The sequence below is a fragment of the Tursiops truncatus genome, chromosome 10, assembly GCF_011762595.2.
Source record: "Tursiops truncatus isolate mTurTru1 chromosome 10, mTurTru1.mat.Y, whole genome shotgun sequence".
NCBI lineage: Eukaryota > Metazoa > Chordata > Mammalia > Artiodactyla > Delphinidae > Tursiops > Tursiops truncatus.
The window spans coordinates 70,840,468-70,860,166 of record NC_047043.1 but is presented as its reverse complement, the minus strand read 5'-3'; the positions used below and the strand labels follow the sequence as shown (position 1 = coordinate 70,860,166).

Here is a 19,699-nt window from a genome sequence, read left to right as displayed (position 1 = left end):
AGGACGGGTGTCTGGGAAGTTGCATCTTCCTCTGGGAGTGACAGAAGAAGGGGGGTCCTTCTTGTGTGTCTGGTTTGTGGTCACAGCTGACAGAATGTTACCTTCAAAGTACACCCCAATCACCCCTACTTCATACCATATATAAAAATAACTCGAGATGTGTTAAGGATCTAAATGTAGAAGGCAAGTCAATGGAGCTTCTGGAAGGTAATAAAGAAGAATATCTGTATCAAATTAGAGGAGGCACAGATTTCTTAAACAGGACACAAAAAGCACTGCCATAAAGAAACAGTTTATAAATTGGATTTCATTAAAATTAAGAACTCTTGTCAACAGTAATGTGAACATGGATGTACGTGGAGAGCATTATGCTAAGTGAAATAAGTCAGACAGAGAAAGATAAATACTGTATGATATCACTTGTATGTGGAATCTAAAAATTACAACAAACTAGTAAATAAAAAGTAGTAGACTCACAGATATAAAGAACAAACTAGTGGTTACCATTTGGAAGAGGGAAAGGGGAGGGGCGAGATAGGGATAGGGGATTATAAAAAGGGTTATTATGGGATTATATGAAATAATGTGTGTGAAAATTGTAAAGTACTATAGAGTTTAAAGAATAGTTCATTCAAGTACAAAAAAGTTTAAAAAAGAATAAATTAGAAAAAAATAAAATTAAGAACTCTTTATATCAAAGATACCATTAAGGGAGTGAAAAAGCAAGCTACAGTCTGAGAGAAAATACTTGAAATACATATGTCCATCCAAGGATTCATATCCAGAATACATGAAGACCTTCTACAAACCAATAATAAACCCAATTTTAAAAAGACAAAAGACTTGAGCAAGTATGTCACCAAAGAGGATTCCAAATGACCAATACATATGTAGAAAGGTACTTAACCTCAGTAGTCATCAGAAAAAAAATTTTCATATTTTATTTATTTTATTTTTATGGCTGTGTTGGATCTTAGTGTGGCACGCGGGATCTTTGTTGAAGCATGTGGGATCTTTTGTTGCAGCGTGCAGGCCCTTCATTGCAGTGCACGGTCTTCTCTCTAGTTTTGGCATGCGGGTTTTCTCTTCTCTAGTTGTGGCACGTGATCTCCAGAGCACGTGGGCTCTCTAGTTGAGGCGCGCAAGCTCAGTAGTTGTGGTGCGTGGGATTCGTTGCCCCGCGGCACATGGGATCTTAGTTCCCCGACCAGGGATCAAACATGCGTCCCCTGTATTGGAAGTTGGATTCTTTACCATTGGACCATCAGGGATGTCCCCAGAAAATTTTAACCACAGTAAGATACCACTATATATCCACCCAGAATGGCTAAAATAAAAAAGACTGACGCAAAAGTGTTGGTAAAGATATGGAGCAACTGGAACTCTCATACACTGCTAGTGGGCATATGAATTGGTACAACCACTTTGGAAAATTGTTTTGGCACTGTCTACCTAAACTAAGCATATGCCTACCTATGGGGCAGCAATTCCACTCCTAGGTATATACCCAAGAGAAATGAGTGCCTATGAGTACCCAAGGACTTGTACATGGAGGACCCTAGCAACTTTATTAATAATTACCAAAAGATGGAAACAACCCAAGGGCCCATCAACAGCCATGTGAATAAGCAAATTGTGGTATATCCACACAATGGAGTACACTCAGCAATGAAAAAGAGCCTTTGGATAAAACATTAACTGGGAGGGACATGAGGAAACCTAGGGAGCTAGAAATGTTTTATAATTTGATTTGTTTGGTGATTGCATGGGGATTTAAATATCTGAAAACATTATGGACTGGTACACATAAGATTTGTGTAGTTTAATATATGTTGCAAACTATTTTGTTATGTGTACATTGGGGAAAAAAATATATGGTAGTCTTTTTCTTGAGCTGTTGAAAGGAGGTTGGGGAGCTGAAACAGTGTCCGAGGCCAGGGCAGGCTGGAGGGGAGGCGAGGATGTGAGAGGAGGTGAGAAGCTGGAGTTTTCCCTGCCATGGTGCTCCCATGTGTACCTTCTCATCCTTACCCATCTCGACCTCACATCCTGTAGCACATGAGCAATGGCTACCACCAGTCCCGGGCATGCTCCTTACTTTGTAGAAAGGGTCAGCACTTGGGAGGGAGGGTGGCCTTTCCTAACTGTGGTACTGTTGAAAGGAGAGGTGCATCTATCTGGTGCTCTCCTCAGACTCCCTGTAATGTCCCAACCTGGAAGGGGAGGGAACCTGCCTGTTGGCTAGCTTTACCCGAAGGTGAGGGTTAGTTACATGGTGGTGGTGGTTGGTGTTACTGGGTAGGTTGGGGGGATCCAGTGGGGAGGTGGAAGCTGCCTCTGTCTGCGTAGCACATCACTCAGCACCCATACCCTGTGCTGATCCTCAACAACAGATTAAAGCCTGCCCTGTAGGTGCCCAGGGCAGCCCAGTGGGTCTGCTGGGCAGATACCCAAGCTGACTGGCATGAGGTTCCCTGGGCCGGGGTTTGTGCTCCAGAGGATCCCTGGCTCTGTGCGTGAGTGCCCTTGCTGGTGTCTTGCCCACAGGAGAAGGACATGCTTCATTTCCAGGCCTCTCTGCTTGAGACAGAAAAAGCACTCTGGTTGTAGATCTGAAGGCCAGCACGGTTTGACTTTTATCTATTTATGTCCTTGTGGTCTTCCATATTCTGTAAAAGTTTTAAGCCACTTTGCCAGGAGAAGATGAGGAAAGTGCAGGGGTTAAGAGTATACTAGGCTCTGGAGCCAGAATGCCTGGGTTTCCAGGCATGACTTGGTACCAGGGACACATGGCAGCCTGTGCTCACGCACCACCGAGGACAGTGCATCAGCTGGTGCCCTTGAGCAAGTCGCTCTGTCCCTCCGCGCTTCAGTCTCTTTGTTGAATGATAGAGGATAAATTAGAGATGAATCTGGAGAACATGAGAAGAGTAAGAGTACCACCATTGGGTGGTTGTGTGGATTTAGTGAGGTAATTAGTGTCAAGCACTAAGGACAGTGCCTGGTACACAGTCAGTGCTCCATGGATGTTAGCGGTGGTGCTGGTGGTGACAGTGAAGAGCGTTTGGACATGCCGGAATAGTAAAGGGCATAAGGGCCCACGGTGGACCCAGCGTGCCAGTGGGTGGGAAGCACCTGGAGCTTACCTGCCATGTCAGGGCTCAGGGAATATTCGATCACTTTCTATTTTTATTGTGCCATCATCTGACCACAGGCCCTCAGTCCCTTATCCACAGTTATGGAATCAAGAAACTGCATGTTTTAAAAAGTTTGGTGTAAACTTATTTGGTGACCAAACCTGACCTGCGTTGATAGGAGGCTCTTTATAGTGTGTAGCAGAAATAGTCATATGTTCACCTGCAGAAATATTTATGTGCTTGACTGCAGGTGCACCTGACCCTCCTGGGGTTTTACATAGCATACTGTACATACTTCATATTACCTTTCTAAAATGCAAACGTTATGAATTCTGAAACGTGTCCAGCTCCGAGGGTTGGGAAGAGTTGTCAGCTGTGGTTTATTCTCCAGTTGGCCAGTTTGGCCAATTTCTCTTTTTCGTTAATATGAAAGGACCCTGCAGTGAGTATCCTTGATAGACTTGGAATTGCTGGGTCAGTGGGCAGGCAGATTTTAAACGTTTATAACTCTTGGCCGATTGCCTTTCAAAGAGATGAGAGAAAATGACAATTCATTCCACCAATAGAGTGTGAATGTGAATTTGGTCCTATTATCCCCCTGCTTCCAAGAGCCTCCGTAGCTCCTTTCTGTGGTGTTCGCAGCCTTCCCTTCCCAGTCTAGCTCTGGCCTGTCTGCTCAGGCTTTGACTTCCTGGTGTTTCTGTCACCACACCACCGCACTTGAGCCTCGGACCAGCTTCAGAGTCCCACAGTCAGTCAACCACCACACCCCACCTCACCCTTCCTCACCCTTCCGCACCCCAGCACACACACCCCTACTGTGCGCCCCCAGGCTCAGTCCTGGGCTGGACAGAGCTGCCCCTGCTCTGTGGCCTCGCCTTCCGGGGAGAGCTGGGGGTCCTGTTGAAGGCTCTGAGCTGAGAGAAGTTAGAGAGCCCGAGGGAGCAGAGGGGATGCTCTGTGGGAAGGCCCGAGGCAAACTTGGGAGGAAGATTTGTATCTTCAGGCCTGTGAAAAACCCTTGCAGAGCATTAAGCCAGGGAGTGGCCTGGCTGACTAGGCTCATATTTTAAGTGCCACAGGCTATAATGGAAGCTTTACAGTGGTGTTAGCAGTTGAGTTGGAGAAAAGGGGGTCAAGCCTTGTCATTGATTGTACGTAAGGGGTGAGAAGAGAGAAAAGCCAAGGACACCTCTCAGTGTGGGTGGATAGAGGTGGGACTCAGGAGGAGGAGGGGATGACACTGAAAAGAGCTAGTGCTCCAGCTGCCAGAGTTCACATTCCCAGCCCTGACTCTTGTTGGCCTCAGGACCTCAGGCAGGGCATTTCTCTGCACCCCAAGCCTTACTGTTCTCATCTGTAGGATGGTAATTAGGCCTGCCCTCCTGTAGGGTTGTGGTGAATATGAATGTTGTTAACAGTAGTCACTGGGCTGGCGCATAGCAGGTGCTGGGTAGGTACAAATCTTTCCGTCCCTCATGCCATGAAGCTACCCTCAGCCTCCCCAGACCTGGCTTCTCTGTCGGAATTGCCTGCCTAGCTATCGGTTTCCAGATTCCTCTTCTTATCAGAACTTGCTTTCATTTCTTGCTGGATTCTGAGTCCTCCAGAACCTGAATCACAGGCAGTGGAGCTTGGACATCTGCATTTCTGAGAAGTTCCCCGGATGAACCCAGCTGCTCCCTATAGGGCAGGAACCGTGTCTTCTCAGAGCCAGTCCCCTGGGTGGCTCCTGCAATGAATGAACCATCAACAACTGTGTGGTCTCGTTTCCCATAGATAAACCCAGCAGGCAGGACTGATCCAGTTCCCAGAGCAGCCCAGTGTTGGACTGCATGCCTCATAGTTGTCCTGGGGGGTTGTGGTGGGGTGGTGTGTCTTTAAAGTCAGATTCCCAGTCCCAGCCCTGGCGATTCTGATTCAGAAGGCTCGAGCTGGGGCCAAGTATGGTTCTGTGCATGGACGATTCTGTGTCCTGCTCCATCAGGACACCTGTGGGCTCTGAGCACTGTGCATCCTCCTGGCTCTGGCATCCTGTGACTCTGTCAGGGAGACACAAGGCCCTTGGCCTCAGCCACAGGCTCTGGCATGTCCCTCCCTGCTAAGCGAGGTAGCTTTCCTTGGTGCCAGGTCACCAGGTGTGGTTTCTGGGTAGTGGCAGTGGCTGCCCCCTCCTGCAGTCAGCAGGAATTAAAACACCTGGCTGTTTTGAACTTGAGTGCAGCTACCCCAAATTGCACAAGGGCAAGTGTCTTTATCACAGCTGATGCCCCAATGACTTGGGGGCCTGTGCCCCCAGTTTGCTTTGGTTTGTGGTCTCATTCTCCCTGCCAGCCCCTTGGGAGGGGGTGATGGGGAACAGCTGCTCTCACCCCAGCAGAGCACAGGGCTCGAGTGCCAGGCTTTGCATCCGGAAGCATCTGCCCCTTTCTGTTGTCCAAGCCTCCCTGGACACAGAGGAATGATTATAACCAAGCAGAAGGGTCCTCCTTCACTCCTATTTCCCTGCCCAGATGGGTTTTATAGAAGGTGTGGTCTTGCTCTTGTCCTGTGCGAGCCTGCTGAGTGATAGAGGTCCCATTGCAGTGTCAGAAGCACCTCCGTGGTTAATTCTGTGCCCGAGCAGTGGGTGAAGGTTCAGCAGCTGTCAGAGCCAGGCCGGCACTGGACACATGACTTGGCTGGCCCAGTGAAGTTTGCTCGCACCTCATTGTCATTTCTTTTGTGCTTTGCAGGTGTGTGCCTCTCAGAGAGGAGGGCAGGGATTTGGAATCCTGGAGGAGATCTTTCAAAGCAGACCCACGTCTCAGCCTCTGACCTGGGGATCAGAGGAGGGGCCAGGTGGGCTGCCAGCCTCTGCCTGCACAGTCTTGCCTTCTGGGAGGGTCTGGAATGGTTTCTCACCAGGTTTTTTAATATTCTCTGGAAGTGCTTTTTTCCTCTTCTTTTCATCCTCCTGTTTGCTCAGCATCCCAGTTCCTGAAGCTTCGGGTTCTGCCTCCCAGGCCCTTTAATCCAGCTGCCCTGGACTTGCTCCATTCCAGCAGAGAACCCCTCTCTCACACCTTGCCCCTCGAGACCCACAGTGCTAACTACAGCGTGGACTCTGGACTCATTCACTGTGGGACCTCCAACAAGTTGTTAACCTCTCCCCAAGGCCCTCTGCTTTTTCGTCTTTCTGTTTCTTGTAAAGGGGAGAGGACGTCAACCTTCGTGGAGCACTGTGCCGGGCTCTTCACTGGCACTGTTTCATCGAATCCCCACAAAAGCCCCATGGAGCTGACACCATTGCCACCCTGTTTTATAGTTGGGGAAACGAAGGCACAGAGCAGCCCTTTCCAAGCTCTTGTAGCTGCCAAGTGGCAGAGGTCAAATTAGAGTCCTCATAGTCTTAACTTCAGAACTCAAGGCCTCAACCAGTTATCTGTACTGTGAATGTTTTAATCATTTACAGTATAGATCTGTTAGCAGTTTATGGTACATCATGCTATTGGGGAATTATGGTATCATGGAATCACATCCTTCTTAATTTTGACTTATGTTAACTGGACTAGAAGCTCTTAGAAGACAGAAAAAACCATTGAATCCTGCTCTTCCACTTAAGTGAATGTATATTCTGTAGGGGTCGGGGGAGATCGGGGGTGGTGAGAGCTGGCCGCACATCCTGCATGCCCCAGTTACTGTCAGGAGCCCTGTGTGTGAGTCTGAGGGTTACAGGTCTGTGTGTTCCCTCTGTCCCGACCACTGACTTTACCTGGACTGTGGCTAAACACACAGACACCTAGTGAGAGCTGGGCTTCTCAAGGGAGGGGGCGCCCCTCTCTAGGACACACCTTCCTAAGGGGCTTTCCAGGGGAATTCTGGGCTCTGCAGGATTTTCCCGCTAACTTTAGAATTTGCCCTCCAGTGTCAGGGACCGTGATTTGTCCTCCCCTTGGTAGGGACTTTCTCTGCTGATACTTGGGTTCAGAGCACAGAGATGGAGCTAAGATTTAGCCAGAGAGTTTTCTAGGGGAATCGGGCTGCATATTTACTCAGGTGCCAGAGTATATGGGATATGAGAAGTTTGGAGGCCTGGATCTAGGAGTAAGACAGATCCCACTGTTCAGTCCCCGTGGTCTACTTGTAGCTGCTGGAGCTTTGCCAAGCTGCTTAAGCTGGAGTTTGTTTCCTTCTATGTAAACTGTGGATAACAGTGTGCATCCCATGGGGTTCTTGTGTGACTTAATGCAGGTATAGAGTAGGTCCTTGATATATCTTGATTCCAGTGAATTTTATATTGTCTTCAGTTGGCTAGCTACATACAGTTTCATGAACCATTATTTATAGTTGGGCTTTTTTGAAGCACTCTTTGGGCATGAAGCATGCTGTATGTAAGCATTTGTCTTTGCAAGTAATGAATGATGGTGAGGCAAACCGGACTGCTGTCCTTGAGCTGAGTTTGTGAGTGTGATGTATGTCAGTTTTACAAAGTTCACTTTAATAAATGTCCTGGTTGGTGAAGGATCAGGTCAGAAAATCTTTCCCTGCCCGAGGGATCCAGTTTTATTCCCAGCTGACAACATTGGCACAGGGCCTTTTCTAGGGCCATTTTACATGACTGTCATCTCCCTTTTGTACTTCTGTTGAGGGGGTGGGGTGGAGACAGGCATACCTGTGTTTATGCTTATGCCCTGATTCTTCCACTCACTAGCTCTGTGGGCCTAGGAAAGTCACTTAAACCCCTCCTTGCCTCAGTTTCCTCATCTTCAAGAAGAAGGTAAGAATCCCTACCTTACAGCATTGCTGAGAGTGTCACACGGGATCAGACATTTGAAGCCCTCTGCAGCGTGCCTGGCACATAGGAAGGCTGCCGTCACTGTTGCCTGTGGTGGTGAGGAGGGCAGTGATGACAGCGGTTGCAGCGATGACATGGTTCCCAGATCCCTGGGTAGCCTGCATGCCCTCACTTGGATGGACTGTGCTTGGGCAGTGTCCATCTTAGAGTGGGCAGCACAGACAGTAGACCCCAGGCTGCTGTCACCACTGTGTCTCACTTCCTCCTACCTTTGGATCCTCTGTGAATGGATGAACATGCTCTCTGCCCATCAACAAAAACAAAGTGTCCACCAGATACGTCATTGCAGAGAGTTAGAGAGAGGCAGGTAGGAGGAAGTGGTTTTGTAAAAAGCAAGGTTTTTCAAACTTTTTTGTTGCATTGGAACTATTTTATAGGATGGGAACTTACCCAAGAACCCCAGCATGTGGATCATATAGGACAGGAGATGCCCTGGTTGAAATCGGAACACGCTTTGGCCTAAGGACCGGGGGTAGGAGCTGGGCAGGACTTGACCATTGGTGGTATCCCCACCAAACCCTCATTCTGGGATCTGGGGTCTGATCTTCCACTGGGAAGACTGAGACTTGCAACGGGGACCTGAGGACTGACCTAACCTCCTGTCCCCATCTCCCCAAAGGAGCATGTGATGGAAGCCATGCAGCCTTTACATATTCAGTGAGAGCTGGAGCTGTTCCCGCTACTGGGGCGTACTCACCTTGGCCTCTCCCTGCAATTGAGCCATGTGGAGAGCCAGCCGCTGAAGCTGGAGGCTACCTGGCAAGAGGGGAGTCCAGAATCCTTGTTGGAGTGCTTGTGATAATGGCATTAGCCTGTTGCATCCATTTCATCATCAGGGCATCTTGACATTGTGTCTAGAAATGTAACACTCGAGTCCTTGGGTCCCCAGCATACATCTTCCTTTAAGAGAGTGACTTAAGGGCTCAGGTTGGTACTGGGGGATTTTGCCGCTTGAAGCCTCGTTTTTCTATGATCCTGGGGTGGCCAACTCCCATGAGGGCCACTTTATTTCTTCAGCTGCATGCAGTGGCCTCCGAGGTGCCCTGATTCTGCAGTAGGTTTGTGTCATCTTTCATGACAGTGGACAAGTGCATTTGACTGAATGTTTTCTTTTGGTCTGCAAGCGTTGTACCTCTCAGTGTGCTCACAGTTGGGGTGCCACTGCACCCGGTGCAGTCGGGGAGACACAAGCACATATTGGTGGGATTTGGGTGAGGGGGGAGCACGGCAGGAGCGCCAGGGAGTCACTGGGGGGCCTGGGAAAGCCTGTGGGGACGAGAGTGGTTGAGTTTACAAAGTGTCTCTTTGAGAGTGGCTGTGGAGACCTCATTTCTAAATTCTTGCCTCCAACTGCAGTGCCATGCCCAGACCTCACAATGCCTGGCTTCCAGGAAGGATGGAGTAAAAATACAAGTAAAAATAGATAACAACGACCACTGACTGAGTACATCTTCTTGGCTAAGCACTCATTGTAGATTGTCTCATTTTGTCCAGAGGCACAGAGCCCACTGAGGCTAGATCCCATCCCCGGTTCTCTCCGGCCGCCGCAGGTGCTGCCCGCCTTGTAACTGTACATCTCTCCGTTACTGCTTCACCACACTGTGCTGTAATGATCAGTGTTTTTTTTAAACTTTGAGATAGTTTTAGTAACCCCCAAATATGTCAACCCTCTTTTGTTCTTGTAAAACTGCTAGTGGTACAGCTGTAACTGAAGCCCTCCATAATCTCCGGCCAGTCCCACGTCCCTCCTTAGAGGCAGCCGTTTGAGAACGCTGTCGCCTGAGTAGTCTGCGGCCCAGGCACAGGCTCTCTCATCCGCATCCACGCAGACGCTTCGAGCCAGTCTGTGGGAGGATGAGGGTGCGCCGCTGTGTCCATGCCAGTGGCCAGAGCACTGTTTGGTATCTGACCAAGGGGCCGGCCTCAAGGGAAGGCACTGCATGGGCTCAAGCTGGCTGCCAGCACTGTGGGCCACGGCGTGATGTCCCCGTGACGGCAGGGCTGCCCGTGTCATTGTCTCCGGTTCAGTTCATCTCTGGCCACAGCAGCCCTTAGGGGCGGTGGCCTTGTTTTTAGTCAAGGCCTCTGGGCCACATTTTTTGGCCACTATAGAGGTGAGGTCATCTGGGGCAGGTGGCTTGGGGCGTTGTGGTCACAGCCCCACTTGTCCATTCGGCCTTCAACTCTGACTTTGGCGGACAGAAAAAGAAAAAATGTATCCAGCTCTCTCCGTGTTTTGATAAAAGCCTGGAGAACAAACCCTGACTGTTGCTTACTGATAAATGTTTATAAAGCCCCCAAGAGCCAAGCATGATGCAGAGCCAGGAACAGGCAGGCTTCTACAAATGTCTCCAGGGGGTGTGTTCCCTTCTGAGGTCTGAGGCTGAAAAGATTATTTGGTGAAGAGTCTTAATTTGTTATTTGCATGCTGTGAAGGTTTTTTTTTCCTTAGTATATCTTTTTTTTGTCAAGTATTTATTAAGCACCAACTATATGCCTAACCCAACTCAGGTGCGGCATTATGGAAGCAGAGTGGGCTCTGGAATTAGATTGCATGGGTTCAAATCCCATCCTCTAGTGATGATTTTTGGGACCTCGGGCAAGTTAATTAGCCCTCTGTGCCTCCGTTTCCTTCTATTCAAAAGGGAGATCATGATAGCATCCACTTCATTGAGTAGGAGAAGAGGAAATGAGGTAATGCTTGAGAAATACTGAACCTGATGCATGTTAGGTGTTATATCATTAGTAGTTATTATGAACTAGCATTAGGCATTCACATACAGTCAGAACTAGGAGGCGGAAAATTGAATGGGAAAGACCTGATTTCTGTTCTTGAGAGTTTGCAGTCTGTTTGGGGAGACTAGATTAAGGCACTTGTTACTGTTAGCAATTAATATGTGACAGTAGCAATTAAGTGCAAATGGTGTGGCTTGTATTGCAAGTCCTACAGGAGTTTGGGGGGGTATTCCTGGGGGGCAATGGTGGTGTGCCAGGTGGGCGTGTCCATGGGTGTGTCAGGTGGGTAAAAGGAGTGAAGGAGAGACAGAGGAAGGACCATGCAGCGGGGGTCAGGGGAACATTCCAGGTCTGTCTGGTGAACAGCTCTTGGCAGGATTGGGGGTGGTGAGGAAGTCACCTGGGATCTGCTTCATCCAGAGGTGAAATGACACATGCCTGTGGAGTGGAAATGGATGAGAGAGGCAGAGAGACTGTTGCTGCTGCTTTTTGTCCTTCTTCTCCCCCTCCTTCTTTTCCTCTCTCCCTCCTTCTTCTATAGTTACAAACGCATTTATTGAATTTTCATAGCTGTTGACCTCCAATTGTGGGATGCAAAGTTGGGAAATGTAGCATGTCTGTATTGATTTATAGAAAACAAACAAGCAGCAACCTTCTTTTTGAGAGGATTATGGAAACTCTGCTAGACTTGGGGGAAACTGTTGAATAGACAAACTTTACCTGGTTCTGCCTTTCCTACAGACAAACTCATATAGCAAGCGCTCTTGTGTTTGATGTCATTGGTTCAGTGTTGTCTTGTGAGCGTCATCCTTGTTGCATGTAGGGCTGTGGATCATATGTTCTCATACGCTGTGAATTACCACCTTTTATTTCATTCATTCTACTGTTGATGAGCATTTGGGTCACTTCTGGTTTGGAGCTGGAGGTAAGCCAAATACTGGCCCCTCGAAAGATATTCATGACCTCATCCCTGGTCACAGGTGCCATTCACTGGTAACACTTGTGACTATGTCACTTTATGTGGCAAAGGGACTTTGTAGATGTGATTAAGTTAAGGGTCTTGACATGGGGAGATGATCTTGAATTCTCTGGGTGGGCCCCGTGTAGTTACAAGGATCCTTGTAAGAGGGATACAGGAGGGTCTGGTCAGAGGATGAGATATGACGATGGAAGCAGAGGTGAGAGAAGAGGGAGATTTGAAGGTGCTACGTTGCTGGCTCTGAAAAGGAGGAAGGGGCCATGAGCCGAGGAATGCAGGTGACCTCTAGGAGCTGGAAAAGGCAAGGTAATGGATTCTCCCCTAGAGCCTCCAGAAGAAATGCAGTCCTGCTGACCCATTTCTGACCTCCAGAACTATAAGATGACAAATTTGTGTTGTTTTAGGTCACTAAGTTTGTACTTATTCGTTATAATAGTAGTAGGAAACTAATACAGGACTGTTATGCATAGTAGTACTGAGAACATTCTGGAAAATGTGTACCAGAATGGTGCATGTATGTACCTAGGAGCAAATGCAGGTTGAATAGATATTGCCACTGTCTTCCAGAGTGATTGTACCAATTTATGCTCCCACCAGCAGCAGGATATGAGAGTGCTGGTTGCTTCACATCCTCACCAACACTTGGTCTTCCTGAGAAGAGATATTTTTCAAAGAAGAATTAGCAAGATTTGGTGTCCAGTGGACACCTGATAGGAAGTTGATGCTGAGCAGCTGCTGGTCACCACTGATCCAGCCAGCTGAGGAGAGGAAGGGGGCAGTGGTGGGGAGAATTAGGATTCTTCTTCCATGGAAGAGGAAGTGACTGGCATAGGAAATACTGATTAGCTTTAGATTAATACAGAGCTTGCTGGCTGAAGAGTTAGAACAGCACTCATCTTCGTGACTTGCTGATTACCCAAGGTGAGTGGTGGGTCTTGTGGGGTGGAGGAGAGGTCTGTGCTTCTCAGCCAGCTCCTCAGACTTTGAAAATTGCCCTCTCATAAGTGCTGTGACCTTAATCACAAGCTAATCACAACCGCTGTGAACTCTGATTGTGCCGTCCCTAAGGTGGGTGTGATTCTGCCTTCCCTGGGTGGCTGCGGGTGGATGAGAGAAGCCTCTGTGTGAGAGCCATGAGCTTACTGCCTGCAAATAGGAGGTTCTGAGTCAGTGGTAGCTCTGGTCATTACCAACAGCAGTAATGAGCACATAAATGCCTACAGAAGTTGGCAATTCTGGGTTCAGAATGAGTGTTCAGGGGCTGAGTGGCTGTCCTGGGAGGGGTCTGAGAATATCACCAGGGCATCTAGGGTCGGTGAGGTCAATCCCTCTAGGGCTTTAGAGAGACACTGTCTCTCCACAACCCTGAGTGCTTTTGAAACTATTTGTTCATTCATTCATTCATACATTCAACCAGTACTGAGCTTTACCTTGAACATTATAATACAGTGGTTAATTCTTCTTTCTCTAATTGCTTTAGATGTAAGTTTAGGTTGTTTATTTGAGATTTTTCTTGTTTCTTGAGGTAAGATTGTATTGCTATAAACTTTCCTCTTAGAACTGCTTTTGCTGCATCCCATAGGTTTTGGGTCGTCTTGTTTTCATTGTCATGTGTTTCTAGGTATTTTTTGATTTCCTCTTTGATTTCATCAGTAATCTCTTGGTTAGCATCTTGTTTGACCTCCATGTATTTGCATTTTTTTAAAGTTTTTTTTTCCTGTAATTGATATCTAGTCTCATAGTGTTGTGGTTGGAAAAGATACTTGATATGATTTCAATTTTCATAAATTTACCGAGGCTTGATTTGTGATCCAAGATATAATCTATCCTGGAGAATGGTCCATGAGCACTTGAGAAGAAAGTGTATTCTGTTGTTTTGGGATGGAATGTCCTATAAATATCAATTAAGTCCATCTGGTCTAGTGTGTCATTTAAAGCTTGTGTTTCCGTATTTATTTTCATTTTGGATGATCTGTCCATTGGTGAAAGTGGGGTGTTAAAAGTCCCCTACTATGATTGTGTTACTGTCAGTTTCCCCTTTTATGGCTGTTAGCATTTGCCTTATGTATTAAGGTGCTCCTAAGTTGGGTGCATAAATATTTACAATTGTTAAAGTTAGCAGAAGGAAAGAAGTCATAAAGATCAGGTGAGAAATAAATGAAATAAATGAAAAAGAAATGAAGGAAACAGTAGCAAAGATCAATAAAACTAAATGCCGGTTCTTTGAGAAGATAAACAAAATAGATAAACCACTAGCCAGACTCATCAAGAAAAAAAGGAAAAGACTCAGATCAACAGAATTAGAAATGAAAAAGGAGAAGTAACAACTGACACTGCAGAAGTACAAAGGATCATGAGAGACTACCACAAGCAACTATATGCCAATAAAATGGACAACCTGGAAGAAATGGACAAATTCTTAGAAAAGTACAACCTTCCAAGACTGAACCAGGTAAAAATAGAAAATATGAACAGACCAATCACAAGCACTTAAATTGAAACTGTGATTAAAAATCTTCTAACAAACAAAAGCCCAGGACCAGATGGCTTCACGGGTGAATTCTATCAAACATTTAGAGAAGAGCTAACACCTATCCTTCTCAAACTCTTCCAAAATATAGCAGAGGGAGGAACACTCCCAAACTCTTTCTACGAGGTCACCATCACCCTGATACCAAAACCAGACAAAGATGTCACAAAAAAAGAAAACTATAGGCCAGTATCACTGATGAACGTAGATGCAGAAGTCCTCAAGAAAATACTAGCAAACAGAATCCAACAGCACATTAAAATGATCATACACCATGATCAAGTGGGGTTTATCCCAGGAATGCAAGGATTCTTCAATATACGCAAATCAATGTGATACACCATATTAACAAATTGAAGGATAAAAACCACATGATCATCTCAATAGATGCAGAAAAAGCTTTTGACAAAATTCAACACCCATTTATGATAAAAAACTCTCCAGAAAGTGGGCATAGAGAGAACGTACCTCAACATAATAAAGGCCATATATGACAAACCCACAGCCAACATCGTCCTCAATGGTGAAAAACTGAAAGCATTTCCTCTACGATCAAGAAAAATAGAAGGTTGCCCACTCTCACCACTATTATTCAACATAGTTTTGGAAGTTGTAGCCACAGAAATCAGAGAAGAAAAAGAAATAAAAGGAATCCAAATTGGAAAGAAGAAGTAATACTGTCACTGTTTGCAGATGACATGATACTATACATAGAGAATCCTAAAGATGCTACCAGAAAACTACTAGAGCTAATCAATGAATTTGGTAAAGTAGCAGGATACAAAATTAAGGCACAGAAATCTCTTGCATTCCTATACACTAATGATGAAAAATCTGAAAGAGAAATTAAGGAAACACTCCCATTTACCATTGCAGCAAAAAGAATAAAAAACCTAGGAATAAACCTGCCTAAGGAGACAAAAGACCTGTATGCAGAAAACTATAAGACACTGGTGAAAGAAATTAAAGACGGTACAGACAGATGTCGAGATATACCATATTCTTGGATTGGAAGAATCAACATTGTGAAAATGACTCTACTACCCAAAGCAATCTACAGATTCAGTGTAATCCCTATCAAACTACCAATGGCATTTTTCACAGAACTAGAACAAAAAATTTCACAATTTGTATGGAAACACAAAAGACTCTGAAAGTCAAAGCAATCTTGAGAAAGGAAAACAGAGCTGGTGGAATCAGGTTCCCTGACTTCGACTATACTACAAAGCTACAGTAATCAAGACAGTTTGGTATTGGCACAAAAACAGAAATACAGATCAATGGAACAGTATAGAAAGCCCAGAGATAAACCCATGCACATATGGTCACCTTATCTTTGATAAAGGAGCAAGAATATACAATGGAGAAAAGAACCCTCTTCAATAAGTGGCTCTGGGGGCTTCCCTGGTGGCACAGTGGTTGAGAGTCTGCCTGCCGATGCAGGGGACATGGGTTCGTGCCCTGGTCCAGGAAGATCCCACATGCCACGGAGCGGATAGGCCCGTGAGCCATGGCCGCCAGGCCTGCGCGTCCGGAGCCTGTGCTCCACAACGGGAGAGGCCACATCAGTGAGAGGCCCGTGTACCGCAAAAAAAAAAAAGTGGCGCTGGGAAAACTGGACAGCTACATGTAAAACAATGAAATTAGAACACTTCCTAACACCATACACAAAAATAAACTCAAAGTGGATTAAAGACCTAAATATAAGGGTAGACACTAAAAAACTCTTAGAGGAAAACTTAGGCAGGACACTCTATGACATAAATCACAGCAAGATCCTTTTTGACCCACCTCCTAGAGAAGTGGAAATAAAAACAAAAATAAACAAATGGGACCTAATGAAACTTAAAGCTTTTGCACAGCAAAGGAAACCATGAACAAGACGAAAAGATAACCCTCAGAATGGGAGAAAATATTTGCAAATGAAGCAACTGACAAAGGATTAATCTCCAAAATACACAAGCAGCTCATGCAGTTCAATATCAAAAAAACAAACAACTCAATCCAAAAATGCGTGGAAGACCTAAATAGACATTTCTCTGGAGAAGATATACAGATTGCCAACAAACACATGAAAGGATGCTCAACATCACTAATCATTAGAGAAATGCAAATCAAAACCACAGTGAGGTATCACTTCACACCAGTCAGAATGGCCATCATCAAAAAATCTACAAACAATAAATGCTGGAGAAGATGCGGAGAAAAGGGAACCTTCCTGCACTGTTGGTGGGAATGTAAATTGATATAGCCACTATGGAGAACAGTACGGAGGTTCCTTAAAAAACTAAATATAGAATTACCATATGACCCAGCAGTCCCACTACTGGACATATACTGTGAGAAAACCATAATTCAAAAAGAGACGTGTACCCCAATGTTCATTGCAGCACTATTTACAATAGCCAGGACATGGAAGCAACCTAAGTAAGTGTCCATCGACAGATGAATGGATAAAGAAGATGCAGCTCATATATACAATGGAATATTGCTCAGCCATAAAAAGAAACAAAATTGAGTTATTTGTAGTGAGGTGGATGGACCTAGAGTCTGTCTTACAGAGTGAAGCAAGTCAGAAAGAAAAACAAATACCGTATGCTAACACATGTATATGGAATCTAAAAAAAGAAAGAAAAGAAAAGAAAAAATCGTTCTGAAGAACCTAGGGGCGGGACAGGAATAAAGACGCAGATGTAGAGGATGGACTTGAGGACACGGGGAGGGAGAAGGGGATGCTGGGACGAAGTGAGAGCGTGGCATTGACATATATACACTACCAAATGTAAAATTGATAGGTAGTGGGAAGCAACTGCATAGCACAGGGATATTAGCTCAGTGCTTTGTGACCACCTAGTGGGGTGGGATAGGGAGGGTGGGAGGGAGGATTAAGAGGGAGGGGATATGGGGATATATGTATACATATAGCTGATTCACTTTGTTATACAGCAGCAACTAACACAACACTGTAAAGCAATTATACTCCAATAAAGATGTTAAAAAAAAATACAGTGGTTAGGAACACAGACTTGAACCCCCTGGTTCAAGTCTTGGCTTTGCCGTTTGGTGTCTGTATGGCCTTCGACAAATCTTAACCCAGTTTTCCATTTCATAGAGTGAGGCAGTGCCTGCCTCCTAGGGCTGATGTGAGAATTCATTGAGATAATCCATGTCAGTGTCTGCACCTTGGACATCCCTCAGTTCTGGGATACAGAGATGGGTGTCCCCAGTGCCAGCTCCTAGCCACAGGCTGAAGGACAGTGGTTTCTTCGTTTTTTTTTGTTTTTGTTTTTGTTTTGCGATACACGGGCCTCTCACTGTTGTGGCCTCTCCCGTTGCGGAGCACAGGCTCCGGACGCGCAGGCTCAGCGGCCATGGCTCACGGGGCCACCGCTCCGCAGCATGTGGGATCTTCCCAGACCAGGGCACGAACCCGCATCCCCTGCATCAGCAGGAGGACTCTCAACCACTGCACCACCAGGGAAGCCTGGACAGTGGTTTCTTGATGGCTGTCTACAGAATACCTTCTCCAACACCAGGAGGCAAAACCTGAAACCCTGACCCAGAATTAGCCTGTGAAGGCAGGCTGTGACCTCATTGCTGCAGGGGAAATGTGACTTAGAGGAGAGTTTGCTGTTGGCGTCATTTGGGATGTACGTATCAAATCCTCTTGCAGCAGTTACTGTGCTGTGTAAGAGCTTGCTACACTGAGCAAACTTGGCTTCCAGGCCAAGGTGAGGTGGGCCAGGGTGTTCACAGCTGCAGAAGTGACCATGGTGTGAGCTACTGATTTCTCCCCTCTCCCTTCGTGGCAGGAATGCAGTAGCACCTCTGGGACTCTGAGTTCAAGTCCCATTACCCTTCCACATTCACATCCACAGCCCTCCTTCCAGGGTCCACATCTTCCCTCTTGCCTTGTTCTGGGTCCCTGCATAATGCACATGCCACAGCTGAAGAAGTTAAACTCTGATGGAAGCCAGGGCAGTGGCCTCAGACAGGGATCCAGATGCTAAAAATACCTCTTAGTGTGCTCTCTGCAAGTTCAAGAGCAGTGTTGGAGGCTGTGGCTGGGGATTCTCCCCAACACTGACTCTGTCCAACACATCGTGGTGTAGGGTCCTGCTCACCTGGATCTGAAAGTTTGTTCACATGGTGCTTTGATCTGGGAGAAAGCCAGACCCACAGTGGAGCAGATGGAGGATTGTGGAGGAGATTTGGCCAAACAGCCTATGATGCTCAACCATCAAAACAGCTGATGCAGTGGAGCTGGGCCATAATGACAGCACCAGCATGAAGGTCATGGGTGTCAAAACTATGCTGGACCCCTTTTTGCCTAGGAGGCTCCAGGCTGGAGACCAACACACCATCCCTCAGTATGGTCTGCACAGCCAGTTCTTCCTGCATTGAAAGTGACAGCTGTTTCTTTGGTTACAAATGAAGTAGCTGGTTCATGTTTGGGCCATGGTGCAGAAAGAGAATCTATCTTTTAATGCTAAAGCCACACTCTGAGTGGTGAGGAATGCAGTTCCTGAGACTGGAGAGGGAACCTCCGAGTTGTAGCTCAGACTCATCCTGGGGCAGACGTGCAGGGAGTGGAATAGTGGGCTGAATCCTCCACCATCGGAATGTTCTCCCTCTAGCTCTGTCTCTCTGTCTCTGTCCCTGTGTTTCCTAGTCTCTGTCACTCCTAAGCAGAGACTAAAATCCTTAAATGTGGGTATCGTGTACATTCAGGTGGCATTTTACCATCCCGAGTAGTCGTTTCGTGAAGTGAAGCTCACAAGTCATACTTGTGGGTCCCAGTGTTCCTAACTCCATACCAGGTGCTCTGCGTTCGAGGCGCTTCACACAGGAAGAGATTACATGCTTATTAACACCTCTTCATCCATCGAACACTGATTGAGTACCTACTTGAAATTGCATGTGGTTTTACCAAAATTGTGACCCCTAATAATTTGGACTCACCTGTCTCCACAGAAACAGACTGTCCCAAGCTCCAAATAACCAAACCCACCCTCAGAAGGGCCCCAGTGATAATATTTAACCGTAGTGCCAACTCAGTGAGACTTAACCAGCCATAAAAACAAGACCCAATAAAACTTAAAGTTTTATTAAACTTAAAGTGACTTAAAGAACAAAGACATTTCTCTCTAAGGTAGTAGTTCCCAGGAGAGAGGGAACCTGTGCTCCATGCAGTCAGTCACAGGCCCAAGTGCCTTCTATCTTGTTCCTTTGTTATTTCCAAGTGCATTGTCATCATCTGCATGGTCAGAGCTGAGTTCCAGCCAGTGGGAACCAAGGGGAAGGATGGACAAGGCATGCCCATGTCTTGAGACCTACGTGGAGAAGTGGAACATATCACATCCTTTCACATTCCATTGGGAACTCAGATACTTGGCTGCACCTAGCTGCAAGGATGCCTGGGAAATGTAGTCCCTGATGAAACTCAAGTAACCTATGGACAAAGGGGAGAATGGATTTTG

The 19,699-nt window shown here is 46.3% G+C and overlaps 1 protein-coding gene across 1 annotated transcript in view; it reads left to right on the top strand.

Annotated features, from left to right (window-relative positions):
* The window catches only part of ARHGEF3 (Rho guanine nucleotide exchange factor 3), a 305,882-nt gene that overhangs the window by 20,067 nt on the left and 266,116 nt on the right, over positions 1 to 19,699 (top strand). The gene's annotated exons all lie outside the window — the stretch shown is intronic.